Source organism: Maylandia zebra, linkage group LG7 (genome assembly GCF_041146795.1).
Source record: "Maylandia zebra isolate NMK-2024a linkage group LG7, Mzebra_GT3a, whole genome shotgun sequence".
In the NCBI taxonomy this organism is placed as follows: domain Eukaryota; kingdom Metazoa; phylum Chordata; class Actinopteri; order Cichliformes; family Cichlidae; genus Maylandia; species Maylandia zebra.
The window spans coordinates 4,516,811-4,536,294 of record NC_135173.1 but is presented as its reverse complement, the minus strand read 5'-3'; positions in this window follow the sequence as shown (position 1 = coordinate 4,536,294).

Sequence of the window (19,484 nt, the reverse complement as noted above, 5' to 3'; positions counted from 1 at the left end):
TAAAAATAATACGCTATACCTTTATTCATTACAAAAACATACAGTTGTGGTCAGTTTACATGCACTCATTATGTGCATGGATGTCACGGTAATTTTAGGGCTTTGAATGATTTCTTCAGGGTAAAAATTAGTTATGCTCAAATATATTCATAAACTCACTAATATTTGGTTAAACATTCCTTTGCAAGCTGCACCTTGATAAGATAGTTATGGCATAATTTTGGTTGTATATTCTTGGCAGAACTGATGGAGTTCACTTAAGTTGGTGCGTTTCGTGGTATGCACACAGTTTTGAAACATAGCCTTCAAATTTTCAATAGGCTTGAAGTTTGAGCTTCTGGAAAAGCCAAAGTCTGGAAGAAGACCCAGAATTGTGCTGCACACTTGTTGTTGGCCTGTGTGGATTAGAGAAAAGATCTTTAATGATGCATTCTGTGCATCCTGGGAAAACAACAATTCAAAGGCTGAGCCATAAGCACCATCGAGATGTTAACGTGTCGTTAAAGAAGGACAGAGTTTCATGTGTCATATGTCAGAAACACAGAGGACAGTTTTCTTCTTATTAAATGGTTTCCTTGGTTAGCTGGTTAGGGTTATGAGTAGTCACCAACACACAAATGCACACACATGCATGCACACACACTAGTGTCAGCATCTCTTCTCCTGGACTACTTAAAGAGGTAGTCACTAAATCAATTTATTAATTAAATTAATGTGCATTTAATTATTAATTATTAACATTATTAATTATTAACAAATTTCCCACGTGTGGGACTAATAAAGGTTATCTTATCTTATCTTATCTTATCTAATAAAAACTAGAGTGAGTATTAATAACCTATATATATTAATAGACCCCATTTTTAATCTTTTCTAAGATGAGTGAATAATCTGGCCTTTTTTGTCTGTTGTCTGTTTTTGTACGAGTCAACACGGCCAACATTTTTGCATGCTGCAAATAGAATACTCTATTTACTTATCAGCATCCGATAGCGTACCAGGACAGGCAGCAATGGACTATCAAAAACTGGAAAGATGAAGCTTGTACATATGGATGTTACACAGGGCTGGGTTACTTGAAGAGCCGCTGTGCGCCGGCCCTACAAGCACTCACAGCAGCCCATTTGTTCATTTTCATTACTGACACTGTATTGCCCAATCAAATCTCTTGATGCAAGCAGCCCCTCCCTTACCTTTGCTGTAGAACAGTTTACTGTGGTGAAAAGGCGGAGCTGAAAAGCTAAGAGAGAGAGAAAAAAGAAACTAAAAATAGATGCAGCAAAATGTGTCATATGTTAGCAGCTGCACCACCAAGAGTAGTTCCAGCAATAACTAGTAACCAGTCCTCACCGTCACAAGAGGCTGCTGTTATCAGGGTTAGCTGTGAGAAAGAGACAGAGGAAGGTGAAATCAACGCGGTAAGAAAATAGATGCAGTGACATAATTAGGAAGGGAGCGATTGAAGGATTCAGGTAAAATGAATGGGTACTTTGACCATGAGCCTCTCTTAAGAAGTAAAGTCCAGCTTATAATTGTCACATGTCTAACCCAGCAACAATTGTACACCCATATATATATATATATATATATATATATATATATATATATATATATATATATATATATATATATATATATAGGTTGCTTGGACCAAAATCTAGGGCCAATTTTTTGTCCCAGTTCAGTCTTGATGTAACAACACTTTGCATATATATTGATTTGCATATATGCTGCCATTTTGTCAAATGTCAAGTCCTTAGTGTGGCTAAAATAAACATAAGATACTCTTGGAGTAGAAACATGGTTCTGTCACTTACAGAACCATGTTTCTACTCCAAGTGTGTTTAAATGTTAATGCTTTGCAACCCAATGTAATTTAGTTTCCAAACCTTCCAAACAGAATAATTTTTGATGCCTAAGTCTTACTAGCAAGTAAAAGTTTAAAGTAAAAAATAAGCGAAGAAAAGCACAAACAGAAGTTCAAAACTAAAAGTTCCAAACAGCAAGTGTAGCTGGATGACGAATGTGACTTCACCACCACCACTGTTCCAGCCTCCTAACGTGGACTGTTCAGCTCTTTGAAAAATGGGCTGTTAACTTGTGTTATACAGTATGGCCCAAGGGGTGCACAAACACTTTGTGTATAATTTGGAGACATGAAGGACACAGAACAGTATTTGATACCCTGAGATATCAAATTGTTGCAAAAAATTAAAAGTGTTCTATTAGGTGGGAAACTGCCCGTTTTGAATGAAGAAAGAACATACACAGCACCTATAGTGAACATCTGTTTGTTGGTGGTATCCATCTTTTCATGTAGGTTTTGGCAAAAAAAAAAGTGCATTTCACAAAATGTACCATTTTAAGGTTTAGAGTATTTCAGGAAGTTGTTTTTCTTCCACTACCATCAAAAATAAAATGTCAGACTTCTCATCTTAAGAGTAATTGGCAAGCTACATCTTAACTCATCTCTCTCTCTCTCTCTCTCTCTCTCGCTCTCTCTCTCTCTCTCACACACACACACACACACACACACACACACACACACACACACACACACACACACACACACACACACACACAAACATTTTATTTGAGAAATCTACTTTTATTTGATTCTAACATAAAATGTTATTGTTCATTAGTGACAATTTATAGCCCTAACATATTGAGGAAGCAGTTTGGCAGTGTGGTATAATATAATTATTATTCACATATCATCTATAAAATCTTCAGCCCACTAGCCTGTCAGAAATAAACAGCACCAGCCAAACATGCCTCTTAATTGTACCATGTCTCTTTCCTGAAAAAGCCTCTTCTCCTCTAATGTTAATAACATTACTAATGCTTCCTGGAAGTGAATGGCATCCAGCTCTTGAGTGCTCAGGGATCCCATTAGCTATGTTGTCAGACCCTGAAAACCATGAATGTGAAGAGTTCTCTGCTCTGAGAAAAGAGGGACTGTACAATGTGGTAGCATAGCAACATGTCAATACAGAAATGGAAAACCTCTTTGGAGGTTCATAATTTCGGGTTGGACATAATGTTCAATCCAAGGCTCTCAGGTATCCTCGTGACTCTTAGTAATAGTTTTCCATCATGTGATGGTGAGGCGCTCTTGCCTGTCAATTTTTCTCAAACCAGAAATATTAAGAGCACCTTTCAAAGGAACGAAAATAAATATATGTTTACAAACCTACAGTTTTGAGCAGGTAGTATCCATATACAGCAGCTCCCTGAGACTACAGTGATTAAAAATAGTAAAAAAAAAATTAAAAGTTTTCCATGTTAACCGCAATGTGTTCAAGCAAAAAAGGAGCTTTAAAACATTACAAAGGCTTATGGAAGCTCATAATATGAAAACATCAACCTATTTAATTAATTATTAACACATATCAAGTTATCAATATCATATGAGTACCATTTTCCCTATCAAAAATTGCCTTGATACAGCAGTTGTATTGCCAGGGTTTGATATCCCCATGTTGGTTTTGCTCCTAAATCATCATAACAGTGTTGGTCAGGGATCAACATCACAACTGATCAATGAAGTTGTCTTAACATTCAGTTAGCATTAGCCAGGAAGTTAACTATGCTATTAAAAACTATCACTAGGAAAGCAACATGAGTAAACTAAACCCTTTAAACTAGACCATTTATTCAATGATTATTAGTTTTATATATACATAGACATTTTTCCCCCTACATTACAAAGCATTGCAAAACACCAAATGTGCCTTTTCTCCCTTCACACTTGTTCTACAGTCAGCACAGGTTTCAGTTCCTGTGGAATTTTTAAGGAGGGAGCTTTTAACCGCATGGACATTCCCTTTATTTTTATTGCACAAAAGAACAAGCTGGAGATGGTATATGGAAAACTGCATTCATGACAGAAAACGCTTCATTATACTCCTAACACAACGTTTTTTTCTCTGGAAACATCTGCACAGACAGCATGTCAACATAAAGCTAGCAGCAAAGAACCCAGATTCACGTTGAAGCTGAGTGTATTCTGACCCGGCCCTGCAGGTGAAGCCTGAACTTCAACAGGTAACAAAGGCAGTAATGAGCAGTCCACTTTGTAGTGCTGTAGCTTCAGTTTCTGCCTGTACATATTTCTACAGTAGAAACAGAGTGGCAATCACTCAGCTTTGCTTTGTGTCCATTTCTTTAAGAAAGAACCTTTTTTTGAGTGATGACCCCGAACGCTTATGCTGAAGACGGTGGTGATTTCCCCAACACAGTCAAAACACTACTCTATCACAAACCTACATAAAGATGTAGTTAGGTGATTTTTTTATGCTTAATTTGTCTATAGCATGAATTAGCATGAAAGTATTCAGTGTTATTGTGTGGTGACCAGACAAGTGGTTTGTGCTGTAATGAGCTAATAATAAAACCATGATATTATCAAATATTCTCAAAACTTTTGATGGTAAATAAAGGCCCCAAATACAGACTCTTAGATCGGCCTGGATCAAATGAAAACAACCTTTTATTGGAGGTGAAACAGTAGTCCAGCAAGCAGCAAGAAATAACAAAGTCAGTGAACAAACAAAGGAAGCTCTAGGGGTTATTCCGGGTACTCGGAAACAACAGGAACCACGGAAAACAGCAAACGGTACAGTACAGGAGGACAAAACAAAGAACAAGGACAAAGTGACGGTGTAAATAAGACGTGATGTGGACATTGGGAACTACACAAAGCTGAAGTAAAGCTGATAAGGAAGCAGAGGGAAGTAAACTAAGAACAAGTCACAAGGACAGATGACTATCAAAATAATACAAGAAGTAAATAAGCAGAAACACTAACCGGGTTAACTAAACATAGGGAACAAAGGGGAATACCACATATAAAACAAAAATTGAAACAAGGACAAGGCTTGAATCATGAAATCAAATGAAAGACAGCTAATAATCAAGTCCAGAAATCAGGAAAAGCTGGATCAAAGACCCAGGACCGTAACAGATTCATTCCAAGATGGCTGTCGAGTTGTGACTCTTGCTTCTAGAAGCACTTTGCTCTCCATATTTTGACAAAAGGAACTCAGTAAAAAGTAACTGGCAGGCAGTGGAAGAATGTCTTGTTTCACCTTCTAAGTGGGCATTTCTCTAATGATGCGATGTCAAGTAAAAAGTATAAATAGTCCACGAACAGCAACTTTAACATTGGGGGTGAATAAAGCAGATCAGCATTCTTATTTGCAATAACTGTCATGCTGGCTGCAGGACGTACAGTCTGGTATTATTACAGAAGCCACTGCAATGATGAGGTTTCTTTGTAGATCAGCAGGGTGGCTGGGGCAACTGGGTGGCTCTAATTGGCAGAGAACAGCAGGGTTCTTCCTCCAGCAAAGTCACAGCCTCCTGGTTGTGGGCTGCACACTAGCATGCTATTCATTACCCCGAGAAAACCCTGGCCATGGCTGAACAAATAACAGAACCACAAAGCAACTCAGTGAAAGATTTGGGAAGGAACAGCAGTATCAAGCTGCTATGACCCAGTTGTACTTTAATATTGTTTTAACCTCTTTTTCACACTTCCTTTAAACCAGCTGGAATGAATTTATCTCGTAAACGTGATAACAAAAGTCCAAAAAGCATGTGAGAGAGGTGACCTAGGGAAAAGATAAAGAAAAAAAAGTTCAGTGTATGCGTTTGCTTTCAGATTACATGTCCTCTAAGAAGAGTTAAAGTGGTGTAAGGGGAGTTGGATAGTGGAGCTGAGCTAAAACATAAAGTTTGACTCAGGTGCCAAACTCAAAAAAATATCACCCGACACTGTTTAACTTTTAGATTAATGTCAGGGTTTCATGGTCATGAGTCCCCCCCCCCCCCCTTTTTTTAGTTCAACAGCACTACAGAACAAGTTAGTGTTGAGCTTTTTAAACAAGTACTGTAAACAGTGAGCAGTTTAAAAACAGGAGATTTCCTTCAGGAGTCAGCTGAGACCAAAAGTAGAACCAGAGAAATAGTAAATTTGCTTACTGTTGAGTGGAAACTATTTCTCTTTTTTTCGCTAGATCTGAATTTATTGATTTTTTTTTTGCCAACATGTTCATAAGTAAGCCCAGTAAGGATAGCTATATTGCAAAATCTGGTTTGGGTGTAAAAATGTGTGTATGTGTGTTTATAGCTGTCTCTTATTTCAGTTCCTTTCTGCCTGCCAGATTTAAATTTGAATTCTTCAAGTCTTTATTTGCCACAGATTGTCTCTTTTTCACAGGACTCCTTGAAGTCTCCTGAAAAAACTACACCCCATGATCAGTAGCTTGTAGAATCTCCTTTCACTACAGTAACTTCAACTAATTATTTGCTCTTTGACCAATTTTGGCCCACTCTTATTTCCGAAGTTTGAATTCATTGATGTTTTTGAGTGTTTGTTTATGCACAGCTTTCTTAAGGTCCCATCCCAGCATTTCAGTCTTGACTTTGACTGGGCCATTGCCAAACGTTGATTCTTTTCTTTTTCAAACATTCTGTTGTAGATATGCTGCTGTGCTTGGGATCATTCTCCTGCTGCATGACTCAGTTTTGGCCAAGTTTTAGCTATCGGACAGATGGATTTACATTTGACTCTAGAATACTTTGATATACAGAGGATTTCATTATGATTAACTGCAAGGTGCCCAGGTCCTGTGGCTGCAGAAGAAGCCCAAATCATTAACCCTCCACCCCTGCGGTTGATAGTTGGTATGAGGTCTTCATGCTCATATTCTGTGGTTTTTTTCACCAATGCTGTGCATTATTGCCAGTCGCCTCCTCTTTGGTCTGTCCAAAGTGCATTATTTAAGAACTATGGTGTTTTATTCAAATGAAATTTTGCAAACCTAAGCTGCGCTGTTGTCTTATTTTCAGAGAGAATAGCCTTCCATTCAAGCCATACTTGTTCTTTTTCTAACTGTTAACTGTGACCTAAGATGTGGTTTGTGGACCTTATGCATTGGATGGTCTGACCTTGAGAGTGATTTTGCTGGGACATCCACTCCTGGGGAGATCGTGTCATTTAGTTGTCATTTAGTTTAGACTTAAATGCTCCAGACCAGCAAACTGCCCAAACTTCTGGGTTTATAGAGGTTAGTCATTTGAGTAATGGCTGCTGCTTTTCCTCTTAATTCTTGTGGAAGCAGTAAGAGTGTGTTTAGCTTTTCACAGGACTACACAGAGTCTTGTGAAAACTTTCTTCCTCACATGACTGTATATGATTTCCCACCAATGCTGCATAACCTAGAGTTTAGTTTTTACCAGCCTACAAAAACTTATGTTCAGACAATTTATGGTGGATTTTTTGTTGTTTATAAAGATAATGGAAAAGCTTTTTATGCACTACATGACTGACAGTATCTTTACCAGTGCCCTGTGTTTTTCATGGTTTGCCCCAAACCTGATTGACTATTCTGGATTGTGGTCATCTGGTTTATATGAATTCATAATGATGTGTGTTTATAAGGTGGAAGAGATTGGATTTCATACTGGTTAGACAATAGTAATAGATGACCACTGTTTCCTTATTTCCTCTCCTTTATGTCTATGTGGAACTACAAATAAATATGAATCTAAAAGTACAAGCTGAATATAATTACATACTTATATCTCCACAAAATTCACATGTGAGTGATCTCACGCTGCCAGCATTTGATAGCTGAATTGTCCATTTATGTTCTTTGTGTTTCCACAGTGAATAGCTTGTCAGGCTTCTTCCTGACAGCGGGGGTCAGTCGATAAAAATGAAGCACTGCGTTGGCCCTCCAATCAATACTGCTTTCTTGGGTTCCCTCAGCAGGAGCTGCTTTTATAACTCAGTGATGTTGCATATTAAATTGTGCTGTTAAATATAGTTGCCTTGCAGTACGATGTTAAGCTGTGAAATATTCGTTTTGTGCTCACTACATTAACATTCCTTTTTGGTTGACTGATTTGGTACACAAATGAAATGCTGAAACACCAAATGGAAGAATGAAATGATTAATCTTTTCCCATGAAATTGCAATATTTCATTGCTTTTCTAGTTTGCATAGTTTACAGACCACACCAGAGGCACAGCGATATTAAAGCTTCAGGACAAGCATTTTTTTGGGGGGGGTCTAATTTCATCTCATTTACCCAAATTAAATTATATTTCTGCACTTTGTACAGAGTGCAGATGATTCATTTGCAAGTGCAAGGAAAGAGTTAACTAGGGATGGGAATCGAGAACCGGTTCTTGTAGAAAACTGGTTCCCAGTAGTCTACCTGCCTATCAATCATGCTTATCGGTTCTTGCAATCGCACTACAATCAGCTGATTTCAGTTAGCATGCCAGAGGAGGAAAATACCTACGCAGTCTAGAGCATGCATATGGACATTTGTTTTTATTGCACAAAAGGACGAGATAAATGGTAAAGTAGCAACTGCATGCAGGATAGAAACAACCGCATTATGGTGCCAACACAACTTTGGTTCTTTGCAAGCATCTGACAGGACAGCATGCTAACGGTAAGCTAGCCAAGAACCCAGAGTGAAAGCTGACTAAATGCCGATCCCAGCAGTCAGTCCCTGAGTTTCAACTCTGAGTTTCTGTAGGAGAATCGCTGTGGCGATCACTTTTTTGTGCTGGTTTTCATCTTTGCTTTGTGTGGCTTTGTATTTGTATTGTAGCTTTGTATTCTATTAAGAGAAACATGAAAGTAATGTAACCAGTAGTATAAAAAAAGGACTTCTTCCCAGCAGTAATTAAGTAACGTACTCAACTAATTTTAACAAAAATGTTCTGTGTAATATGTGTAATAATGACTTTTTTGAACAACGGCTCCAACACTGATCAGAACAAAGAGTGGAAACACCTCCACAAACATAAACAAACATTTGACCCACAGCACATTAATTGCATGAATGTAATTTCTTTATTGATGCTTAGCAGTGGTGCTGACTCTCAAAATGGAGCCAATGAGAACCCAATGACAATCGATGAGAGGATCGATAAGGAATCAAATCGATAAGTGGTATTGATTATGGAATCGGAATTGCTAAATTCTTATCAGTTCCCATCCCCAAGGCTAATATTCAGAGGGGCTTAACGTGCCAGCAGGCACAGGGCTCAGTCACTTTAATCAAATTTTAAAAGCTTTGCACAGGAGCCAACATTTCTTAAAATCTCTCTTGGAATATCTAACATCTGTGAGTTCACACACTCTCCCAGATTCGGCCATTTTGTTTATCCTATTATAGACAGGAGCTCTGATTCAAAGAGCCAGCTCAAAAATGCGATTTGTCCTGATAAGCCAATAAATGCCCCTTCATCAGTTTAGTGTTCAAATCCATTAAAGGAGCACTCTCCTTAGCAGAACAGAAAGAGAATGACGGAGTACAAGGAGCGCTTCAGAAGACACTCATTGATCTGAGGGATCTGAGATATAAGCTTTTGCATCTCGGCCGAATGTCAGTGACTGCATTGCAAACAGACAAATCAAATTTTTTGCCGTTTTTCCATGAGTCATGGAACAAAGGTAGGGTTCTTTCAAACTAAGTTTTATTTTATTTCCTTTTTCTTTAAAAAAAAAAAAAAAAAAGATTTTATTTTTAGCAGATTTGGAGCAGGTGAAACCCAGGCTCAGGTGGGCAGAGGGAACATTTAATTAATTCTGTAAAGTGAACCCAACAGACTGAATGGAAACGCCTGTGAATCCCAACAACACGGGAGGTCTGTGGGGTTTACCAGGCCTAAACTGTCTGTGGGACGCACACGACGAGATGGTTCACATTAATTAAATCTGCCATATGTTGGCACTCTCTTCACATCACAGGCTGCGTGTCCCAAAGCACAGCAGATGTGACAAACTATCAATTGTTTTGAAAATGAAATCTATCTGGACTCGAACATGAGAGGGTGAGTGAATCCGCCGCTTCGAGCCACTTCCTTTGCGTTTTGGCAGACATCACAGTGGTCCATCTGAACGCTTGCCAAAGGGAAGCAGTAACATGTGGTTATCTGTGCTGTTATTTGTCACTTTGATCTTTGTATAATAATATTTTTCAAAAAGAAAATATGATGAAGTCACTTTCACTATTTGAAAGGTTGTTTTTCCTTTTGGCTCCCATTCCGAGCTTCGTTCGATGGTTTCAGATTGAGCAAAGGCAACATCACACGGTTCACTAGAAATTTTTCATTTAATTTCAGAACGGAGTGCTTTCAAACAATGTTGCATCTCACAGACTCTCCTCATAGTGGCATTAAGAGAATCACAATCAGCTTGCAGCTTTGCTCTCTCCAGCTTGGGAGTTAGATAATCTCTGCTGAGAGCATCATTGTCAAAGTTTTTGAGGTCTTTATTGCCACTAATTAGTTTGCTGTCTCTGAGAACCCCTGAAGGCCCCGTCGGTTCGCTCTCGTTGCAATCATATGCATGTGAAGTGTATATTTTTTAATTCTCTGTAGTGAGTTTATCGTTTAAGTGGAAGGGCTCTGGCTGCTTTGGTCGATAGGATCCTCGTGGAACAGAGCTTGATGGGCCTTTGAATCAATAATTCCTCAAACTGCATCAACAGGGATTAACTACCCCTCTGAGGGAGCTTCTCAGGTCAAAGCTTGGCCCATTTAACAGCTAATTAGATGCTTTGTATTGAGCATATGGTTCTTGTGCAGCATCTGTTTCAGCAGAACATACAGTTAATGCTGAATTTGCACATGCTGGTCAGTGGGAATACTGTGAACCTGCTTTGGCCAATAACAAGTAGCTTCCTCAGTTTCAAGTCTATTTGTCCTCACTAGGTTTGGAACCGTCGGCTTTATTTTTGCTTTGATCAATAGTAGCGGACTGCCGGCAGTACATTCATTGACATGACTAATGTCAAATTGTCTAGTGGAGTTTTTGAGCACAATTCTTTTTGAAACCAGAGAAAATCATCATGATGCCAGAGTGCCCCTCCATTGCTCAATCAATCAAGCCAGAAAGCAAGTGGCAACTTCCTCTTCCTATTACATTTCAAGACAAATGGTGCAACAGATTCTGTTTTCATTATTCTTTAGATACCAAACTAACCTCCATCAGCACTTACCGGCTATTGTGCTTTTGCTCCCTCTTGTTAATCGGACTGCAGGCAGCGTCTGTTGTGTGTGGAATAATACACAGCCATGACGCACTGGAGACCACACTGCAGGTCTCTTCATAACAGACCCCTCTGATTATATTTATGAAATTCAATTACTCTGACACAGACAGATGGACTTGCTGTCAGTGGGGACGCTCGTCATTTGTTAGCATCAGCAGACATGTCAGCCCTGAGGAACTGATGGAACTGAAGCTGTGTGTCTGGAAACAAAAGAAGGAAGGGAAAGAAAGAGAAGGACAAAAAGATTGAGGAGAGGAAGAAAAGCGGTAATTGAGGTTTACAAGCAGGCCATCATACTGTTGCCCTGAAGAGCCTGCAGTCATTTAAAGGGAAACACGTCCATTTGCATTCAATCCAAGGGAGAGATGAGAAGAAATTTGTCATTGTCAGAAACCCAGAGTGAGGATGTGTGCAGTTTAGCCCAGCATTAAGCTGGAAACCAGGGGAAAGTGCTAGTGTGGGTCTTTAAATTGGGGAAAAAATTGTTTACATGGTGTGCGATATTAGCACAGAAAGAACAAAAGAAATTGCTCGAGGATGACTTACAGACTTCAGAAAGACATCACGGTTGCTACTACATTCCAAAAAATCAGTCCATCATATAATCCACATATAATTCCTCAATGTGTCACATTTTAATTTTATTTATTGCACAGAATCAACAGGAAAGATATAACACATTGACTGGGGAGCTTTGGGTGCAGGTCAGCATAATCACGCTAGTTTAATATAAGAATATAAATAATTATCTCGTCATTTAAAAATTAAATGTTGATTTTGTGTTAATAATACACAGGAGAGATAATTATGTATTTGTCTTTTTGTTTGTGCTTTGAGTGTAATTTATTTGCCAGAGTTGGAAACACGGTGGCCAGTGATGGTGTAGCTGTGGTGTTTGCCTCACAAGAGCAAGGTCAGAGGTTACATGTTTCTGTGCTTGTCTGAGTTTCCTCCAGTTGCTCAGGCTGCCCACAGTCCTGCAATGGACTGGTGATCTGTTGAAGGTTTACACCCCACTTCTATGGCCTTATGTTGGCTGCACCAAGCTGTAGCTGTCATGACCTTAGCTGAAGAAGTCATTTGAAAAAGGAGGAAGTCATCTTTTTTCTCTTCACAAACAAAACATAGAATAAAAAAGATGAAGAAAATATGACCACTGTTTTGTTTTTGGGTTTGTTTGGTTTTTTGCAATATTGTTCTCTAGAATTTTTTTTTCTTTGCTGCTTAATCATCCTGTAAGGCAGGCAGCCAGGGGACGTCTATCAACAGATGTCGTTGTGTGTCGTGGAAATACAGCATCCACTATACAAAGAAGTAAAAGTAATCTGCTTCTGACGTACTGATTCTTACCATTCTTTTTGATAATCTTTCTCTAAGTCCCAAAACACTGTGGGGGTCCAATACTGAGTTGCAGCTGTACCCTTTCATACTATTTCTCAAGTTCTTACATCTGTCCTAAAGACAGAGCTTTCAACAAAAGCAGACAGTATCTGCCATGCAGCTGCCTCAATACTCCAGCGCAACAGCTGAAAGCCATCCATGCTGATATTTTTGTGTTCTGGGTCCATTTCCCTATCGCCTCAACTCCCTCCTGTCTGCTCCTTTTCCTTTTCAACATATTTAAATTGGATGTCTCATATGGTGTTTCAATGAATATGAAATCTATTCAAATTAAACTGAAAGGAAAAGATACAGTGCTTGGGCCTTTAATCCTGCTAGATGTTGCTCTGTTAGGTGCCCAGTGTTGGTGAATTATGGATGAGTTTGAAAATTAAAGCTAGTTGGGAATTCACTGAGGAAGTGCTGACAGTGTGGGTATACCTTCATCTAGACAGTTGGAGCTGTGGGGGAAAAACATAGAGGGATGGCAGTTCAATGCAAAGAATGTTAGATAAAAGCCATAAAAGGAAAAACTGCATGAGTCTTTGTGTTTTAAACTTGCCTCAGAGTGCTCCACTGCTGCAAGCTGGGATGAGTGGGCTAGACGGACGGAGGCCAAACCAAACTCATAGGCCAGGTCTGAAGAGTGTGGCGTGTGAAGTGATTTGAGCCTGCAGGGTTGTGATCACACCTTCCTCCTTCTGCCTCTGCGATGCTGCAGCCCACGCCTTATTCCGCACTTTAGTCCTACTTGCGTAAAAGACTTACATGTAGGGGAGCAGAGAAATAAAAATAAAAATAAAAATCCCACTGACATTTTCACGCCTACTGTCCTCTGAAAGTGGAGCTAGGAGTGAAGGGAAAAAGGAAATGCCAAGCCGTAGAGGAGGGAGGGAGGGAGGGCAGTGGACCAGTGCCCACATCTAAAACATCTCAGTGATGCTCACTTGAAAAAGACTTGCACTGCTTTTTCTTTTTCTTTTTTAAAAAAAAAAACCTTCCGGAAGACAAATTCTCCCCGGGATAAGATCCTTGAGAGGAGCTCAGGCTCTGGCTGGTGAGGGGCATCCGTGTGCATGACTGAATGCCAGTACAAAGACTGGTTTACTGCATTCTACTGAGAGCGCCCTGTTGAGATCAGGAGAAACAAAACCAGTGCTTTGCTTAAAGCTACAGTGCAACCAGTGCTTCCTCTCACTTTTGTATTATTTTTTTTTTTCCAAGATCCAAGCTTTTCAACAACCTATATGACAGTTTGAAGTACATTGCTACTTTTCACAATGGTGCTTTTTTCTTGCAGGAATTGTTGTCTAACTTTTGCAATGTCAAAGCAAAATGATGGTTCAGTTTAGATCATCGTCTGATGCCTAAAGACTGAAAATGTTACAAAATGCGGCGCAGTGGAATAAGTAAGGGAAGCTCCCAGCCAGACACTGGGCTGGTATTATTTTCTTTTCTGTTTCAGTTCATCCACATCTTCAGTTTTAATTTGATGTGTGTGAGAGCCAAACCGCACCTATGTGGGGGTGGGAATTTCCACTCTAGTCAATGTGCCAGCTATTTAGAGTTGCATATTGGGATAAGTCGATTCATGTTAGTTTAGAGAAAGAAGGAAACTCAGGGAGTCAAGAGAAAGGAAGTCAAACAAGTCGGTTTAGATTGGAACAGTCAATTGTACAGAGCAAAGGCACCTTAGTGGATAATAGCCTGGCTTGGAACCTATGTGTTAAGGAAGTGTCAAGGAAGAAAAGTCTACCACTTTGCTTAGGAGGTGGTCAGTCTGATTTAATCAACTAAGGTTTGAAGAGTAAAAGATTGAGTTGCACTCCTAGGACCTAGCGTAGAAATTCACTCGCCACTAACTCTATCGGCAACAGAAGCCAATAATCCCAACTGTGGTATCCTCAGGTCCTGAACTGTAGTTTGGAATCACAATCCCTGCCCACAGGTTTATAAATTGTTGTGTACTCTGCTCTCAGTGTTAGCACGGTGGTTTTCTCGGGGTCACTCCTAGAAACAATGTAGCTTCTTTTTCTTTTTCACCATCAATACCCCACAAATGCACTTGAAATTGCAATCAGGAATGATTTGGTTACACGCTGGGGACATCATTTCCAATAGGTCCAGTCAGGCCCTCTTTTATAGCCCAATAATGAATAACCAGTATTGATTTGGGCAGTTGTCTTTTGGGAGAGAAAGCAGATTGTCACTAATCAGAAAGTTGATGGTTTCCCTTCCACCGCACGTGTCGAAGTGGACTTTTAATTCATTTAATGCAATAATCCTTAGCAAATGACTACAGAAAAAACAACTGTTTTAAATGAACACACGTTAATGCAGCTTATGAAAACCTAGATTGACATTATTAATTACTTAATTAAATTTGCATTACTGCGTCACTGTTACAGAAGTTGTCTGTTTGAGCTTCCTCTGATAGTAAAGTTGTAGAAATCTAGCAGATAAGCAATATCCCAGGTGTCAGCATGACTTTCATTTTAAATCTACTTTTTAACCATGAAGCAGTGTTTCAAGTCCATGTTTAAATAACTACCAGTCAACATCAGAATGTGAAACCATGCAACCAGCCTGCACATGGATAGTTTATAAACCTTTTTTTTCCCTTTTTAAATGCTGCTTGCAGATTGATTTAATTTGTTGTGTTGTACATCCTCATACATCAGTGACTGGGTAAACTTAGATGCGAGAGAATTTTAATGCAAAAGTTTGAATTTGAACATTGTATTAATGCTACGTTTCTTATTGCAAAAGACATGTATTCCACTTTCATTAGGATCAAGCAAAGAGAGACAGCATTACAAACAGGCCGACTGTGAATATTCAGTTATTTACCCACTCAGTAGAAGCCTGCTGTTACTTGCCTCCTGCTTGATGCTGTGTTATTTCTCATTTTCTCTCTCTAGATGAGTTCTATCTCTCTTGCCGGAGCTCCTGCCGCTGCTTCATTGTGCATCATAAAAATGGGCTCAAAATAGCCGCCGCATTTCATAAGCATAGACACTTCTTAAAATTAAACATTTCTAATGCCTGTTACCTCCAATTGTGATATACCTAATTACCCTTTGCAGTATCGCAGCAGTTTTGCAATCAGCATGTGCCCTTATATAGGATGTATTTTCTTACCAATAGAGCAAATAAGGACAAAATCAATTGAGCGTTTAATTATTCTAAAGATGAAAATGTGTGATTTATATCCTGCTGACAGTTAATAATAAATGCACTGATTGTCTTAAATGGACTGCTGATGGTAAAGCTTACACAGTGATACGTGGAAATCTTGCTGTTGAGACTCACTAGTGCCTCTTTAAACTGCCGTGCGTGTGCGTGTGTGTGTGTGTGTGTGTGTGTGTGTGTGATACTGCTGACGATGCTAAGTTTGATGGGGGCTTGCTTGCATTTACCTTGAGGAGTTCTACCCATGATACAGATCAGCCAGCTGGCCGTTTGATGTTCGCCATGAACGCTCCTTATTAGGATCAGTGGAAAACACAATAAATAATCTGTGAGTGAACCTGCGCTCGAAACAAATGCTTGGGAGAGATGTCACAAGAATGCAGCTTTCACTACAAAAGATATAAGAGCCAGACTTATGGAAGCCTCCTCTAGAAGCAGACACAGTGGAAAGAGAGAGCGGAAGAGAAGACACCGAGAGCTAAAGATGACCGATGAAGAGGAGGGGTGCACTGGACTTGTGTATCTTTGTGTGTAACTGTTCAGCGCGCATGGGGGGAAATAACGGCGTTTGAATGATGGGTGTGACAGAGGTTGATGTTTGCTCAGGGCCTGTGTGGCTCCAGTAATAAAGACACTGTGGCTCAAAGTGGCTTCATTCTGTCCTAAATGATCCTTAATCTCTCCATAAATGACATCTCTGGCTCCCAGTAAGGAGAGTGAAAAACGCAAACTGTTCACGCCAGTGCTACTGGGATTTTATGGTCGTGTCAAAAGAGAAAAAGATGCCGAGCTTAAATATAATAAGTGTTCAATTTGTAATTGTATAGTTTTTATATATATAATATTCAGAAATGATAGACAGCATTAGTGTGAGGAAATTACAGCCCTCAGTAGCCCCCAGCACTTAAGAGGCAGAAAGAAATTAAATAGTGTCTGCTGCTGCTGTGAAAAGCTATATTTAAGTACTGTTGTACAGTCAGTCTAATAAAAAATAGAAATACCCATTTCCTGATGATATTTCCCCAATCATCAGCAGCACTTTTTTAGAAGTCATTTTAACAGGAATGCCAATATGTTGTGTGTTCTGCTTTCACCAGCTTCTGACCTTTCTTGAATCAATGTTTGCCGATCAGAGCGCAATTTGTGGAGCTAACAGAACAACAGAAATCATTCGTCACCTCTCTGCTACCTCACACACATTAGGCTTTGAATATCACTGTATGTACATTTATGTTTATGCACGCGTATGAGTGCATAATGGCACAGATGTTGATCAAAGCATGCCATCACGTGACAGTCTGATAGTATGAAAGCACATAATTTGGAGACCTGCTGGCTGCTAACCCAGATAAAGACCATAAAGTGTCAGCCACGTAATAATGAAACTGTATGACACACCTGCAGCTGGAGGATCGACTCCAAGGACGTCTTACAGCCTCCTTTGCTCCTACACGTCATTATGACCAGTGAATTGTTAAGGCAGGTGATTACAGACAGCCATGGAACAGAGCAGAGGTGAGATTTATGTGATAGAGTGGATTCGACTGACACTAATGCAACAGAGGAACTGGAAGGTCAAGTAGGTGCTTATCAAAACAGCGCTGGAAACTGGTTCACACTGTGTCTGAGCACCTTCTGGTTTGTGACCCAGGCAACAAAGCCTTGAATTTTAATGGTAGACAAAGCTTGTTCATGGAGAACGGTTGATTTTTACATTTTTATGATTGGAAGCAAGGCGTATAATTAAGAAAAATTGTGTTTATTACGAGTTAATTAATATATCATATAATTGAGGGTTGTTGTTTTTTTTTTTATTAATCCCTGCCAGATAGCTCTTTTTTTCCTTGCTGCTCTTCACATTGTAGATGAGAGCACAGCAGGCAAAGGCTGATTCTTCTTTGACTTTAAATCTCTCAGCTTGAGCTTGCTCCCCCACCAAGCCTCCAGGAATTTTTCATTTATCATACTATTCTCTTTTTATCACTCTGGAATAAAAGATTTGCTAGCTGCAACCATGCAGATCACACGGGCCACCACTGCTCATCTTCTTTAACATTTCAACCTTTCCACACAAGCTGATGCAATAGCAGCGTACTCATACAAGCATCGGTGTGGATATTTTTGCCTGCTTCTAAAAAAACAGTAGAAGGTGGGGAGTTTCCCTGCATTTTTTTGAGGAACTGTGGGTGTGACAGAAGTCAGCATACCACCTCTGCATGTCATCACAAACCATTTACTGAATAAAAATATATGCTTTACTTTAAACACCTCAGCTGGAGTGTATTTTAAAAAATAAATAAATAAATAAATAAATAAATAAATAAATAAATATATTCTATGAATGTTTCTGATCTCTTGCAGCTACTCTGACCTCTGCAACTCTGCTGTGGATGTCTAGCTGGGACAGCGTGGATCAAAAATTTCCAACCAGGTGAACTTGTGGCACTTTTGCACTGGCTGAGAGGAACATGAAAAAACTGTAAAATTAACTAATCCCCCCCCCCCCCCCCCCCCCCCCCCCCCAAAACAAAAAAACAAACAAACAAAAAAAACCAATTTGAATGAAAAACAAAAGCTGGTTTCAAAAGCAAAGTAATCCACATAGACTCTAATGTGGATTACCTGACATGTAATGTTATCTAGTCCTGTCATGGTAAATTACAGATGCAACATGCTAACCAAACTAGCACTATTGTTAACTTCCTAATGTAGTTCAGAAGAAAACCTTTCTAAAACTATTAGTCCTCCTGAAGGTGTCATATACAAGCATTTCCAAAGTACTGGAAAACGTGCGTAATACTTACATTGAACATTCTTCTTTCATAACAATATATTATAATGGCAGCTCTTCATCTCTGTGAAAAAAGCAATGATGCTACTGATAGTCATAAATGTGGCATAGAAATCTTCCTCGACTAACTGAAGGTATTTGATACCATTGATTTTAAAACACATTGCTGTGTTTGAGGCACAGCATTCAGTGGGTTTAGAAGTTATATGTAAGAAAGGGAGAAATTTACATCAAATGTGGGGTCCCACATAGATCGATTAAGACTGCTCTCTTCCTTCTATGTATCAATGATTTTGTTAATTACTCTAGTTTGCTGATCCCACAAATATATTTTTGTCTCTTGAAAATCTGTATTAACTCCAACATAGTATAACTGAAGAACTGATAAAAGGTGGATGTTTGATTTAAACGTAATAAATTAACATTAAATGTCAGCACAAACAATTTTATTGTATTTGAAATTTTTGAGGTGTTCACATTGATGAATGTGGAATATTGAACTAATGAAGAAATTATATAAATATGTTGGTTTACTAATTTTTTTAACTGGGACATTGTCTTCAGAGTGGAGCACCACTGACCTTTTAGCGCTCTCTGCTTGAGCCTCAACTACATTATTGTGATGTTACATGATGCAACACTTACAGACTTTATCAAACAAAGTTATTTAAACTTCTGAAGTTAACTGAATGTAAGAGTTTGTAATATAATGTAGTATTTAGGCTATATAAAAGCTGTTGTGACCTTATGCCAATATATTATTGTTCTCACACATATAACACGAAGAAAATACCTTTGTACAAGTTTTAGTCTGGCCTGTCAAGGTCCATGTATTTGGAATGAGCTTCAAAGCACTTTAAAAATGTTAACATCTATCTCTGTCTTCAAACAAACTTTTATACAACACTTGCTACTAAAATGTTTGATTTTGAATTCTATACGGCAAAGATCTTTTTAAAACTTGGAATAGCTCTCTACTCTTTTTTGTGCCACTGTCTAACTGTTTTGGTTTAGTGTTATTTATATGTTAGGA